The sequence below is a fragment of the Castor canadensis genome, chromosome 6 (genome assembly GCF_047511655.1).
Source record: "Castor canadensis chromosome 6, mCasCan1.hap1v2, whole genome shotgun sequence".
Classification (NCBI taxonomy): domain Eukaryota; kingdom Metazoa; phylum Chordata; class Mammalia; order Rodentia; family Castoridae; genus Castor; species Castor canadensis.
This window is the reverse complement of record NC_133391.1, coordinates 110,474,995-110,489,506: the sequence shown is the minus strand read 5'-3', so window position 1 is coordinate 110,489,506 and position 14,512 is coordinate 110,474,995.

The window sequence follows — 14,512 nt, the reverse complement described above, 5'->3', positions numbered from 1 at the left end:
AGACTATACCCAGAACTTCATTCTTAAATACAAATGGGTATTTGAGGTACTAAATACTGGAATAAAAGTAATATTAAGAAAAAAGTCAACATAAGAAAATACATATGTTTATATATATATATATTCAAAAATAAATACATATATAAAATGTATATTAACCCTTGAAGAAGTAGACATCATTTAGGGAACAGAATAGAACTTTAAAAATTCTGTTCTATTAATGGTGGCACTTACACTTGAGAAAATATTACATTCATAAAATAAAAGCAGGATTCCATGCAAAAAGAATAAGAAAAATGTGAAAATACTCTAAGTCATATATGATTGCTAAAATATAAAACCCCAAGAACATAATTGACATCCTAGAAATGGAAAGGAGAGAAAAGAGAGGGGAAGAAATTAACAAAATAAGAGAAGAAATTTTCCCAGAGCTGAACTGAAGATTAGGAGAGCTCATCAAGTGAGATAAAGGATTATAACAAACAGAAACACTTTCTTAATGAACTTCAGAACACTTCGGGTACAGATATGATCACAGGAAGTTTCCACAAAGGTACATTTTCATTAAAGACAAGTTGAGTTGGTATTACAACACTGGCTATTACAACACAGCAGAGTGCTGTCTTCATTTTGAGGGAAAGTTATGTTGGTACAGAACTTCCAGACCCAATTGTCAATCATTAGAGTAGAATAGAGATATTTTTAGACATGTAGGGATTCAAAATTACCAACCATGTGCCCTTTTTGAAGATTTTTTTTAATGATAGCAAAATAAGAGGGAGAGATACTAAGAAAGAAGTCAAGGTGTTTAAGCAAGATATACAGTGTAGGAAATTCCAAGATGCCAGCATGTGGGGGGCCTGAGAGCCATCATGTCATGTGGGAAGAGGAGGGCCTAGGGCTGACTGTGGAAGTGACTCTGGGAAAAAGTAAATTTTCTTATATGGTTGACAGTAAATTTCTGGATATGGTAGAATCATGTATTTCTCCTATTTGCAAGGGAAAGACAAGATAAACACCTCCTTCCCCTTTGGCTTATCTTATCTCCCTCCCTCCCCCGGAAAAAAAGAAGTGCAAGAAAATCATGGTCCAAACATAAAGCAAATGAAAACATGTCAGGCTTGTGATTAAAAAGTATCTGGTTCACTGGGGTGACGAGTGCTATCCCTGAGGGTGGCCAACATGGCGACACGGCACTGTTCAGGAATAAAAGTGAACCAGCATATTTCTTGGCTTCGTGGTAAATAACCCAGAGATATTCATAATGACATAAATGCTATTAATTGATTTTTTAAGAATCAATATTATAGATAGTTATGGTTCTAATACAGAGTATATATTATTAAATTAAAGGTTAAGGTAAATGAATTTGGAAGAGACAAGGAGGAGGAAAAGCAAAGGATAAGATATTAATACCTGCATCACTTGATAAAACCAGAAGTCAGCAGATGTGAAAAGTTGACAGAACAAGGGGTAGAGGTTTTAAGGTATTTAAAATTTCATGTGAGACAAACAGGGTAATTAATAATAGTAGTAACTATAGCAGTTAGAGTGGATGGGAGGATGCATTAGGTGAGCTAAATGCTCATGTCTTATAACCTTGTCTTTGAGAAGTGAAAACAAGATGTAAACAACAGAGGAAATAGAACCAGAATGGTTAGAAGTACTTACCTCTAGGAATAGCTGCTGTGGGGCACTTTTTTTGGTCGATAAATAAATAGTGCCATTTAGTGAACTTAAATAGCCAAAAATCAAAAGAAAGCAAATACCAGAAATATTCTGTGGTAGATAGGTCTGAAACGTTTCTTATAAGACAAATAGATAGATTTTCAAGACTGAAATCTGCCTGTTTCAGAGAGAGAATGATGAAATAGATAGCAGGCAAAAAGTAGTAGTCAGTGACAAGCAGAGGTAGTATGAAAGACAGAAAATTGAAATGAGTGCAGATGAAAGCCAAACTTCAAGGGAAAGCTATTTTCAGGTAGTTGACTAGCTTCATATGGATGTGGTAGCTTCCAGTTTATAGACTTTTAGAAATTTTTCTTTTTTGATAGATGTTCATGTAGAAAATTAGAAAATTACAGAAAAACATAAAGGAGACCCATCCTAACTCGTGTGTGGCACATTACCACCTCAAATATTTTTGCTTCCTTCCTTGAGGCACCAAATGAAATAAGGTCCTACCTCTACCTCCACCAGTAGGCAAAAATCACCTACCAACAGCAGGGCAAAAATCAATAGACAGGCAAAGTACTTTAGATTACTCAGGGTGCTCCTGGGCTACCACCAAACTTCCTGAATGCGGTATATAACTCCTTCCGTGCTGCCAATTCTACTCACAGGAATGGGCTAAGGCAGGCTCAAGTGTTACTATCCCAGGTGTGATGCAGTGAGAGGAATGGGAATGTGATTCAATGTTTTTAAAAATTTGGCCTAGCAATCAGCTCCGGAGCTGCACAAAAACTGCCAATTTTCATAGCTTCAGATGATCAAAAGTGGAGCCTAAAAACCTGAATTTTTAAGCCAGGACCTTAAGAACTTTGCAACATGAATGTGGCCTTTGGACCAGTAACGATGTCACCGACTCGGAGCTTGTTCAAAATGCAGACTGTGGGCCTTACCTTAGAGCCCCTGAATCAGAATATGTTTTAATAAGCTCTGCAGAGACTCAGCACTCTGGGCGCTCACCCAGCTAGGCAATCTTCTAATTGTTCTGGGGACCAATTTTTGTAAAACCCCATCTCACCGGTCTTAAGCAGTTCACTCAGTCAATAGCTACAGCTTCTCACCACTGTTTCTTCTCCCTTCTCTTCCTCTTTGGGCTTTAATGCTTTCACCAACATGTAGGAGATGTTAGTCATAACCTTTTCAGGTTTAAGTTGAGGAAGGCGGTCTGAAGGTTCCTGAGAACTTGAGAGATGATGAGTAAACTGGAACGAAGGAGGGTTTCACATGGGCACAGCTGGGGAACAGATGAAGCCTTTTCAGTTGTGTCCTCCCTAGTTTACTACTAAGGAATGTATTAGGTAGAAAGAAAAATGAGGGAAAAGAACTGAGTCACTTAAGGAAAGGAAAAGCAGAGACCCTCAGAGGAAGAATCTGTGACCTTCACAAGCAGCAGGCCTTTGTTTGGAAAGAAAGACCTGAGAGGGACCCTTGGCCATCAGAGTAGCACTCTGAGAGGGACAAGAACAAGAGTACATTTTTCTTACAGGCTGGGGTGGCGGGAAAGGGGGAGATTGGGAGGGATGGATGCCAGGTAGCATGGCTGGAAGGGACAATGGGGGGACATTGGCTGGGCAGTCCATCGGGGCTGGGCAGTTTTGCATGTTGTTTTTCTCTTGCTCTTTTATCTGGGGTAGCCATATTTACACTGTTTCAGTGCTCCTCGGCATTCCAACATTCTAACATTAGGTCTTGGTCAAAGTCAGATATATGAATGTTAAGCAAGACAAGTGAGTCAATTAGGTAAATTAGCATTTGTTCTTAGGGTCCATCTCCAAGAGAAAACAAACTATGGCAAATAAAATTCAAGTTCATAGCTGAAGGATTTTTGGCAGCTGATGCAAACTTAAGCATCCTCTAGGACACTGATTATTGTGAAAAAGTTTCATGCAGGCCAGAGAATGTTTTAGTGGAACTAACAATTTTGAAACTATAAAATAAAACCTTCTCAAAATGCTTTGATCTAGTTTTTCTTTTTTTCTGGGTGAAAATTTGTGTTTTCTTTCCATTTTTTGCTTCCTTTGAAATCTGATTGAAAACAGTCTGGGATGTGTGTGTCAAAGTTGTATTTCCTTCACTGTTGGCTTGTCTCTTGTCCCTGGGCAAAAATATGTTGGGTTCATACACCCAACAATATGAGACTTCCTATTATTCTCAAAGCGTTCCAGAATGAACTGTAGACATTATTGTAGCATGTGGCCATTCAGTTGCTTAGCAAACAGTTCATTCCCTGTCTGCTCTGGATGTGGGTACTCTGCTTGTTTTGGGTTTAAGCCAAGTCTGAGCCATGTCTGTCTGTTTGGAGCTGGCTGTGCTCTGACTGGTCAGCATTGGCTGATATTCTCCGAGTCATCTCTTTTATCTTCCTGGTAATCTCTGGCTGGATTTGGTTCCTGCGTGTCATACTCGCATCTGGCTTCTTTCTTTCCTTTTTATTTTAAAACATCTGTCTCAAACTTATGTAGTCATCCTCTTGACCTCTTGGCTGTTTAATGTGTCTCCTCTGTGTGGAACTGGGGTCCACATTAACCTCTTAGACAGATCACAGAGGAAATCATCGAAAACTTTCGGCAACCTTTTACATATTTTGAAAATGTTCAGGTTGTTTACATCTTTGGTCTATCGGGTTAGTACTTGTTCAAGAAGTAACCTTGGGGGAACAAAGAGTGTTGCATTTCCTCTCAAATATCCATGGTCTTGGAAGATAATGTAGGTGTCTAGGACTCTGATGAAACTGATTCAGATAAAAGTCAGACCTGTATAAGTTAGCGGCTAGATTACTTTTCTGGAAGTAGTTTGTCTTTATATAGTTGATGCTTTTTAAACAATTATTTTGTTATTGCATATTTTGCATATTTTGTTTCTGTACCTTTTTAAGGGATTAAGGGACAATGATTGTAGGTAACAGAGTTTGTTTTGGCTTACTCATTTTTTGAACATTAATGGCTAAATTTATGAACCTCAGAGCTTGCTTTAATCATGTGATAAGGGGAGAGCACATTTGGATGATATAGAAATAGGTAGAAAACCCAAAACATGAAAGCGTTTGATGTCCCCACTCCAGAGGAACTCATACAGAAACCTTAAAGCAACAGAGGTTACCATGAGAAGGGGATCAGTAACCAGGGTAAAGATCAGTTAGAGATGAATCAACATAGGTCATAACACATGTGTACACGAAAGCAATGCTAGGAATATTTCTGATAGCTATCCTTAACTCAACTAGCAAAAACGCTTTGACTTTCTTATTATGCTTATGTCATTTCTTCAACAAAATCAGTGATAAGGGCAGAACAGGACCTGCCTGGAACTGAGGAGAGGGTGGGGGAGGGGGGCAGGCGGGAGAAATGACCCAAACAATGTATGCACATGTGAATAAAAGAATAAAAAAAAAAAGAACATAATATTAAGCAAAGTAAGACTGACACAAAACAAACATTTCATGAGTCCATTTTCCCAAACTCAAAAAAAAACCCTAAATAAATAAAAATGTAATTCACAGGGATGAATAATTATGTAGTGAAGCTATTTAAAAAAGTGGAACAAGAAAATGATCATCTTTGGGGTGAAGGAAATAGACAGACAGTGATGAGATGAGCATGAGAGATTTCCAAGGTTCTGGCAATTTGTATTTCTTGATTTTGTGGTTATATTGGGTGTTCACTTTGATAAATTAATGAAATCTACATATGTGTTTCTACACTTTAGCTTTTGTGTTTTATTTCACAGTAACACAACAAAAATAGTTTTAAAAAACCCAATATTCATCAGAATGTCATCTATGGAAACACCTTTATAAGATTATCCTGTCCCATTGCCAGTGCTTAGCCTAACATCCCATTAAGCATTGCATTTTTTAAATCATTGCTTTTATGTAGAGAAAAATCATTCAAATAAACAATGTATAGTCTTACCTGAAACAAACAAACAAACAAACATAATGCAGAGTTGGAGGCAAGAGGTCCTGAGTCCAAATGCCAGTACCACTCTAAACACACCCCCAAAACACAAAGGGGAATGTGGAAAATTGTGATGGGGTGAACATGTCCTTATGTTCACTGTGTTGATGATTACAGAACTGTACACATTTGTCAAAACTCATCAAGTTGTATACTTAAAATGAATTAAAATCAACAAAGCTGATTAAAAATAAACAGTGATAAGTAAAAATCATACAAATCTGAGATTTTCCTAAAACATCTTAGCATTGTTATCCTCAAAACTACTCAAAATTATTTTCTTCCTTGCACTTCTCAGGTATTGTGTAGCATGACATCACCACAAAATGCTGCAGAGAGGGTTGGCTTTCGGGGTTTGGACGGCTTCAGTAGATTTGTATTTATTTGTCTTAGAGAGATTAGATTAAAAAAAGTGGCATGGAGTAGATACTTGTGAACTCTTACTGGTTACTAGAACTTGTCAGAGAGACAACCTAGTCATTAAGGATCAGATACTGTGTTTGAATATATTCATTTATTCATTCATTCAGCAATTATTAAATGCCTACTATGGGCCAGGTGAAGCACCAATTGTGTTTGATTTGCTTTTCTCTGGCTCTAATTTGTGAATCCATGACCTAAGTTTGTCTCCCTGAATCAAACTTGTCTTGATTTACACTTCTCATTTGTTTTCTTGGAGTTAAAAAAAAAACAAAACACACATACAAAAACTGCTCTAAATACAAAACCTCCAAAGGTTAGTTCTTACCCGTCTACAAAAAAGAGTGTGTGTATGGGGTCTTTTTAAAGAAAATCTTTTTGCATACATTTTTATCTTTCAATGAGATTGTAATGTTCCTGAGGGCAAACACCAGGTGTCTCTCACACCGACCAGGAAAGAAAGCTGTGTGAGGAATTAGGGTTTTCAAGTTCTACCTTAGTACCTGGTATGCTTATGCTCTTGTGAAATTATTTACTCCAAAATGGCTCCACTGTTTTTTTTTTTTTTGTGTGTGTGTGTGTGTTGTTTTTTTGGTACTGGGATTTGAACTCAAGTTTTTTGCTTACTAGACAGGCAGTTGAACCATGCCTCTTGCTGTTTTTTTTTTGTTTGTTTTACTAATTACATTTTCAGCACACCAGACTGAAACTTGGTAAGACATTTAAAAGTCATACTGACAAAGGTTTATTAATATAAGGGATGCCAAAAGAACCAAAGAACCAAAATATTTACCTTGTGTTCTTCAAATGTACTTGAATTTACTTTTTCTGATATCATGTTTTCATTTCATAATTACATTGTGACCCCTTTAACACATGTTATCTGTGTGGAATATTATATTAGCAAGTTAACATAGCTAGGTTTAGTTTGGTTCAGTGTTTCTCAAACTGTTTTAATGGTAGTTAATGCTAAGAAAAACATTTATTTTGAACCCAGGAAGGAAGACTATAGTGCATATATGAAGATATATGTATACTCAGAAACTACTGTAATACACTCTCATATTTTCTTTTGTATTTTATCATATTCTGTTTGTATTTAAAAAATATAAACATATATTTTAGTATCAACTTTATTGATTTTATAATTCACTAATGCAGTTGGAACAACACCAGTTTGAGTTTTTTTTTTTCTGAGACAGGGTCTGGTTATGTAGGCCAGGCTGGTCTTGAATTCACAATCTACTCCTTCCTTAGCCTCCCCTGTACTGGGATTGTACAGTGTGATTCTACATCCAATTCTCAGTCTGATTTCTTAGTTGGTCCATTATCATTATTACATAGCTATCTTAGCAGGTGTTGAGAATAAAAAACAAGGATTCTGAAATGTAGGTTTAGACATTGAGTGTATCCAAGGGAGCAGTGATCAATAAAGACAAGACCCTGGGCTCTTGGATTGGATGAAGGATGGCATTCCAAGACAGAGGACGAGAAGAAGGACACTCATATTTCCCATTTTATCATTAGTCCAATGTCCACTTATCTATCCAGCTACCCTAGGAATACTTCCAGGGCAGGAACTATACATTAATCATCTTTGTATCTTCATTGCCAAGCAGAGGTCTGGCCTCAGTAAAGATTTTCTAAGTTAAGGAACAAATAAAAAACTCATATTATCAATGGCTTAATGACATGCTACACTGGTGGGCACAGTAGATGCTCTTGGTGCCCTGACCATATTTCTCTCTCTGCCAAGGACTGGCTGCTAATTTCACAGTTACCCTGGCCTCTATAAAATTAATATCTGGCTCTTTTGTCCCTCCTTTCCCTTAAACCTCTCACTTGAATACAAGAGTCCAGCTCCCTGCTTCACGATGAGAATAAATTATAATATGTTCATCCCTTCACCTCTGCTGGGCTCACATGGGAATTACCCAGAAAAGCCTTCCTGACTCCTGTGATATGAGCTGTCATCATGGTCTGGGTTTTTCCTGAGAGCAAATGTAATGAAGACCCTTAGTTGTTGTCTCACTGCTACACAAGAGTTTAGGAATCACCATTGGAGAACAAACTTCAAAACAATTTAAAAAGTCACACACTGGATTGTCTTAAACTTATATCTCATTTTTTTCATTAAAAATGGCTCCTCCTGCCCAAGAAGACTTTACTAGATTGCCCTTCAAATGTCTTTGGCTCTTTTTAAAACTCAAAGCCCTTCTTGAAGGACAGAGTTGCCACATAAAGACATTCAAGAGAATGGGAAGCAGGCCTATAAACAACATGGTAAGCAAGGTGAGCACAACTTCCCAAGATGACTACTGCTGAGGGACGATGCTCACTTGGACCGTAAACTTTAACATAACTTGTTTAGATTTCAGTTTCATACCTAATAGCCATAGTGCCACTCTTGCATTTATCTCAAGGAAGTACACAAACTAATTTGCCAGAAAATTTTATAGATAAAAAGAATAGGAAGTGAAAGGTCACTAAATAAAAGAAAGTTTTCCATAGTGTACTGAAAAGCCCATAACCTCTGGAAGTCAGGTAGAACCATATTCTCTTACTAAATGTATGAACTTAGTCAATTTTCTTAAATTATCTGAGCATCAGTTTGCTAATCTAACATGGAAATGATAAACACCCACATTTTGCAATCCCATAAATGATTAATGGAGCAATATTTTTAAAGTAGTAACCCAATACCTAACTTTTTCCTTAGAAGAAGTTCTCTATAAAAAAGTCTATTTGGCAGCTGGTATGGTGGCACACACCTGTAATCACAGCTACTGGAAAGTGAAGACAGGAAGATGATGAGTTCAAGGACAGCCAGGGAAAAGTTAGTGAGACTCTATCTCAATAACTAAATATAGATAAAAGGACTGGGAGCATGGATTAAGTAGTAGAGCCTTGCCTAAGCAAGTGTGAGGCCCTGGGTTCAATCCCCATTATCATAGAAGACAAAATAAAACCCCCAAACCAAACCAATACCCAAACAAAAAATAGACAAATAGAGTGCCAGAAAAGGGTTAAAACATCAATCTAACCCCAAGAATGATATAACCTGAGAAGGCATAAACATTATAATGTTTCTCTATTCATTAATGGAATATTTACTGAGTGCCAGGTTCTATGCTTGGAGTACAACAATAAATAAGAATGGAATCTTATCACAGTGGGAGTCCTCAAAATGTGTTGCTCACTGATGCCTGTTGTAGCTATAATATTATAATAGTAGGTCCCGAAATAAAATGTATTTTAGACTTGCAGCACAGTTTTCTTAACTTGAAAAATTGGCATTAATCACATCCATGTAATTAAACATTTATGTCATTTTAGTTGCAAGAAACAGAGCTTTAAAATCTGAGTAATCTGAGTAAGTGGTAATTCATTACAGAGGTGTGTGCTTGAGAGAACTAGAGGTCTGAAGAAGCAGTCTCAGAAAGGGTAGGAATTGGAACCACTCCTGAGTCCTGTCACTGGGGTGAACCCACTCCAGCCATTTTGCCTTTGTTTAGCCTCCTTCCTTGCATCTTTCCTTCCAGGCATCAAAATCCTCAAAATTGAAATTGGTAGTCTAGCTGAGGAACCATACCCACCCCTAAGCTAAGGAAGGTCAAATTGCCTTTAATGATAACTCATTAAGAATGCCCACAATGTAACTGGATGCTGGTGGTTCACACCTGTAATGCTAGCTACTTGGGAGGCTGAGATTGTGAGGATCTCAGTTGAAGCCAGCCTGGGAAAATAGTTCATGAGATCCAATTTCCAAAATAACCAGAGCAAAATGGACTGGAGTTGTAGCTCAAGGGTTAGAATGTCTGCTTTGAAAGCATGAAGCCCTGAGTTCAAACCCCAGTCCCACACACACACACACAAAAACAAAAACAAAAACAAAAACAAAAAAGGAATGCCCACAATACTTCCAAAAGGAAATCAGGGTAGTGTAATTAAAATAGAAAAGAATGGCTGATAGTGAATAAAATACTATAAACTTCATTAATAATAATGGCAACTAGCTTTTAATGACTAATATGGTAAATACATTACAACTACTATCTCATTGAATATTACTACAATTCTATGAGGCAAAAAATTATTATTACTTCAATTTTAAAGATTAATAAATTGAACTGAGATAAGTTAAATAACATGTCCTACATCATATAGATAGAAAATGGAAATATGGTGGGCTGTTCTTCTTGTGTTAACTTTGGACAATACATGACCTAGTACTCAGAACTCCCAATTCAATATTAAAAGGAAAACCCTAAAAAATCTGACACTGGGATAAGTATATTTGGTGTTGGTCACAGTAAATGACAGTGTAGTTATAGAATAGCAGGCAGCAGCAACCACAGACCTACTAAATGAAACATAGAAAGCCAGAATAATGTTTTTCAAGAAGGGAAGAATGGTAACTTCCTGACTACAAATGCTTTCCTCATCTCTCTGTAGCTTAGAAACTGTTAACCTCGGCAGTGAACAAATGACTTACTGCAAATTGGATTCCAACCACCATCACAAGTAGGTTTTCAATCAAATGTCTGTGTATTAGTCAAGTTCAGTGAAAAACTGAGAATACACAAATATCATTAATCATAATGTTAATTTTATCTTTAAAATAAATTCTGTTTCTGAGTTGTTTAGAATGAAGCTGGGATCTCCTCTAACTCCCCACAAAGTTTGGAACTAATAAATATTTCCAACTGTATCACACATTTGAAAATTTAAATAATCTCATATATAACTTCAACAGTAGAAATAAACAAGTCAATGTGTAGAACAAGGGAACCAGCCACCTCTTCCGTAGTGCCCATCCATCGAAAATATCAACCACTTGTCGTCAGCCAGGCCCAGAGCTGACTGTGGACCCATGATGAGTATGGTTAAGACCTTGGTGTGGAGTCAGACTAGCTCAGTGTGAATCTTATTGCACCACTGTGTGACTTGACTTCTCTGTGTCTGAGTTTCTTCATAAATAAATGGCTGACTCCAAGAGTTACCCTGAGGACTAAATAGATAATACTGTAAGGTACTTGGAGCCATATTGTCTTAGAATGGGTTTCCTAGATGTACTGCCTGAGCTGGAGATTCTTGAGAATGTGATTATTTGAGGGAGTAAGAGAAGCAATATGGGGCAGAGGAAAACAGCTGAGTGAGGCAAAGATATGGTCTTAGTTAGAGACTTGCTTTAGTCTTTTCTTATGGGGATAATTGACAATGTCAAGAGACCTTTGGTGGTTGTCACAGCTGAAGGGGAGGGGGTTGCTACTGCCATCTACTTGATAGAAATCAGAGATAATACTGAACATCTATTATACACAGGACAATTCCTCACAACAAAGAATTATCCAATTCAAATGTCAGTAGTGTGGTGGCTGAGAAACCCTGCTCTCTGCTTACATCTCTGAAAGACAGGGGTGCCATCACTGCAGAAGAGAATTGCTGGTAGAGACAAGGAAAGAGTGAGAGTGTACCATGCAGAGTGCACAGCATGTGCAAGGCCCAGTCAAAGAACAATGTTAGGAAATCTAAAGATCTTAAATGGTTTTACATTGTGATTCTAGAATTGGGCAGCAGTTCATTACATGAAATACGATTAGTGTTCCAATTATCTGTGCAGAAGAGGCTGGTTACATAGATAAGACCCGAAGGAAGCAGAACAAGGAATAAAAAGTGGATTGGTCATTTCAAAGTTACTTTCTTTGTAAAGTGAAGACAGGAAGATAGAACAATAGAGAAAGGACTGATTGGTTAATAGCAATTACTTTTTGTAAGGAATAAAGGATATAAGGATTAAAGCAGAGCAACTTCATTATCATGTCGATTGATACTGGCCTGTTTAACAAGTTTGGCTGTTACCTCCCTCTCCCAATTTCTTGAAAGTTCTTGACAACTTAATTTTGGTTGGGACGTGGAACATCAGCATGGATAACTCCATGTTGGTTTTTAGTCTGTCTGCTAGAGCCCACTATAAAACCATGGCACCTGTAACTTGTATTTAATAGCTGCAAGATGAGAGGGAGGAAGGAAGGCATTTTCCTGCAAATGACATGATTTAATTCCTTTTTTGTAGCTGAATAATAGTCCATCATGTATATATGTCACATTTTCTCTCTCTTTTTTTTAATATCACATTTTTTTTTATCCATTCATCAGTTAACGGGCACCTAGGCTGATTCCCTAACTAAGCTATTGTGAATAGTGCCATGATAAACATAGGTATGCAGGTATCTCTCTTGTATATTGACTTTGATTCCTTTGGGTATATACCTAAAATTGGTAGAGCTGGATTGTACAGAAAATCTATTTTTAATTTTCTGAGTACGCTCCATGTTGGTTTCTATAGTGGCTGAAATAATTTACATTCCTATGAACAGTGTATAAAGGTTCACTTTTCTCACATTCTCACCAGCATTTTTAAAAAACTCTTGTTGATAGCCCTCTGACTGGGGGAAGATGGAATCTTAATGTAGGTTTGATTTGTATTTCTCTGATGATTAAAGATGTTGAACTTGTTTTATTTAATTGACTATTTGTACTTCTTTTAGAAGTGTGTTTACCTATTTATTGATTAGATTATTTGTTCTTTGATATTTAATGTTTCTGAGCTCTTTATATTTTCTGTTTATTAATCTTCTATCAGAAGAATACTGGCAAAGACTTTCTCCAACTCTGCATGCTCTCTTTATTCTGACGATTGTTTTCTTTGCTGTGCAAAGGTTTTTAACTTGATGCAATCCCATTTGCCAATTCTTGCAATTATTTCCTGAGCTTTTGGAGACATATTCAGGAATTCCTTGCTTATTTCTTGAAGTGTTTTCTGAATGGTTTCCTGTAACAGTTTTAAAGTTTCATCTCTTACATTAAGATCCTTGATCCATTTTGAGTTGATTTTTGTACAGAATGAGTGATAGGGATCTAGTTTCAGTCTTCCACATGTGGATATCCAGTTTTATCTGCACTGTTTGTTGAAGAGTCTGCTTTTTCTCCAATGTCTGTTTTTGGCAGCTTTGTGGAGAATCAGATGACTATAGCTGTGTGGCTTTATTTCTGGGTCCTCTCTTCTATTCCATTGGCCTGTGTGTCTGTTTTTGTGCCGGTACCATGCTGTTTTAGTTACTGTGGCTCAGTAGTTGAAAATAGGTATTGGGATACCTCCAGCATTGCTCAGAATTGCTTTAGTTATTTGGGGTCTTTGGAGCTTCCATATAATTTTAGGTTTTTTTTTTCTAGTTCTGTGAAGAATGTGATTGGAATTTCCATGGGGATTTCATTGAATCTGTAGATCTCTTTCATTAATGTGGCCATTTTCACAATACTAATTCTGCTAGTTCATGAACATAGGGAGGTCTTTCCATCTTCTAGTGGTTTTTTTTTTTTCTTTAGTTTTTCAGTGTTTTGTAACTTTTATCCTAAGAGTTTTCTCAGGTTTATTTCTAGGTATGTTATTATTTTTTTCTTCAGACTGTTGAGAATGGTGTTGTTTTCTTATTTGGTTCTTAATGAGTTTGTTAGTGGTAGATAGAAAAGCTACTGATTTTTGTATGTTGACTAAATCTCTGCCCTTATTTTTCTTCTCTCTCTCTCTTGTTTTGGTGGTCCTAAGATTTCAACTCAGTGCCTTGTATTTGCTAAGCAGGTACTCTATCACTTGAGATACACAATCAGATTTTTTTTTTTTTTTGCTTTACTTACTTTTCAGATAGACTCTCACTTTTTCTCTAGGGCTGGCCTTGATCTTTGATCTTCCTGCCTATACCTCCTGCATTGCAGGGATTATAGACATGTGATGCCACTCCCAGCTCCTTCTCTTAGTCTTTTCTTTTTCATTCCTGTATTCTTTCTTTCCCCCAGGTTTTGTAGAGGCCGCTAGGCAGCTTAAGGGACAAGTCATTCTGAATCTATTCATTAACTATCCAGGCAAATTTCTTTGTAGCAGCGTCCTCCTCAATGGGTTTGTGATCTTCTGGTAATAAACCAGGCTGCTTTGAGTTAAGTAAAGTTAAAACAAAAGCATAGTGACAAGCTTGAAAAACTCTCCGTGGGGAGAGGGAGTGGTGTAAAGCAGAGGTCATAACAAGAAGCAGGGGCTGTTCTGTCATTGTGGGATGTTTAGTAGCACCATTGGCCTTATAACAACTAGATGTGATGAAACTAAGGAATTAAGAATTTTTAACACAATGGGACAACTAGTTGATGTGGTTGAATCCTTAAGCCATCAGAAAGAGGCTTGGGTAGCTAGAGCCTACAGGCAGTAGCTTTTGTTTGTAGTGCTGTCAGCTTACTCCCGGGTGTTGGTATAAATATAATTTCCTCTATAGTCCCTGTTGTGAAAAAAAATTAGGAAACAATGCTGGATAACCAAACTTGCTAGCACACTATAAAAATAGCATATATTAGTCATG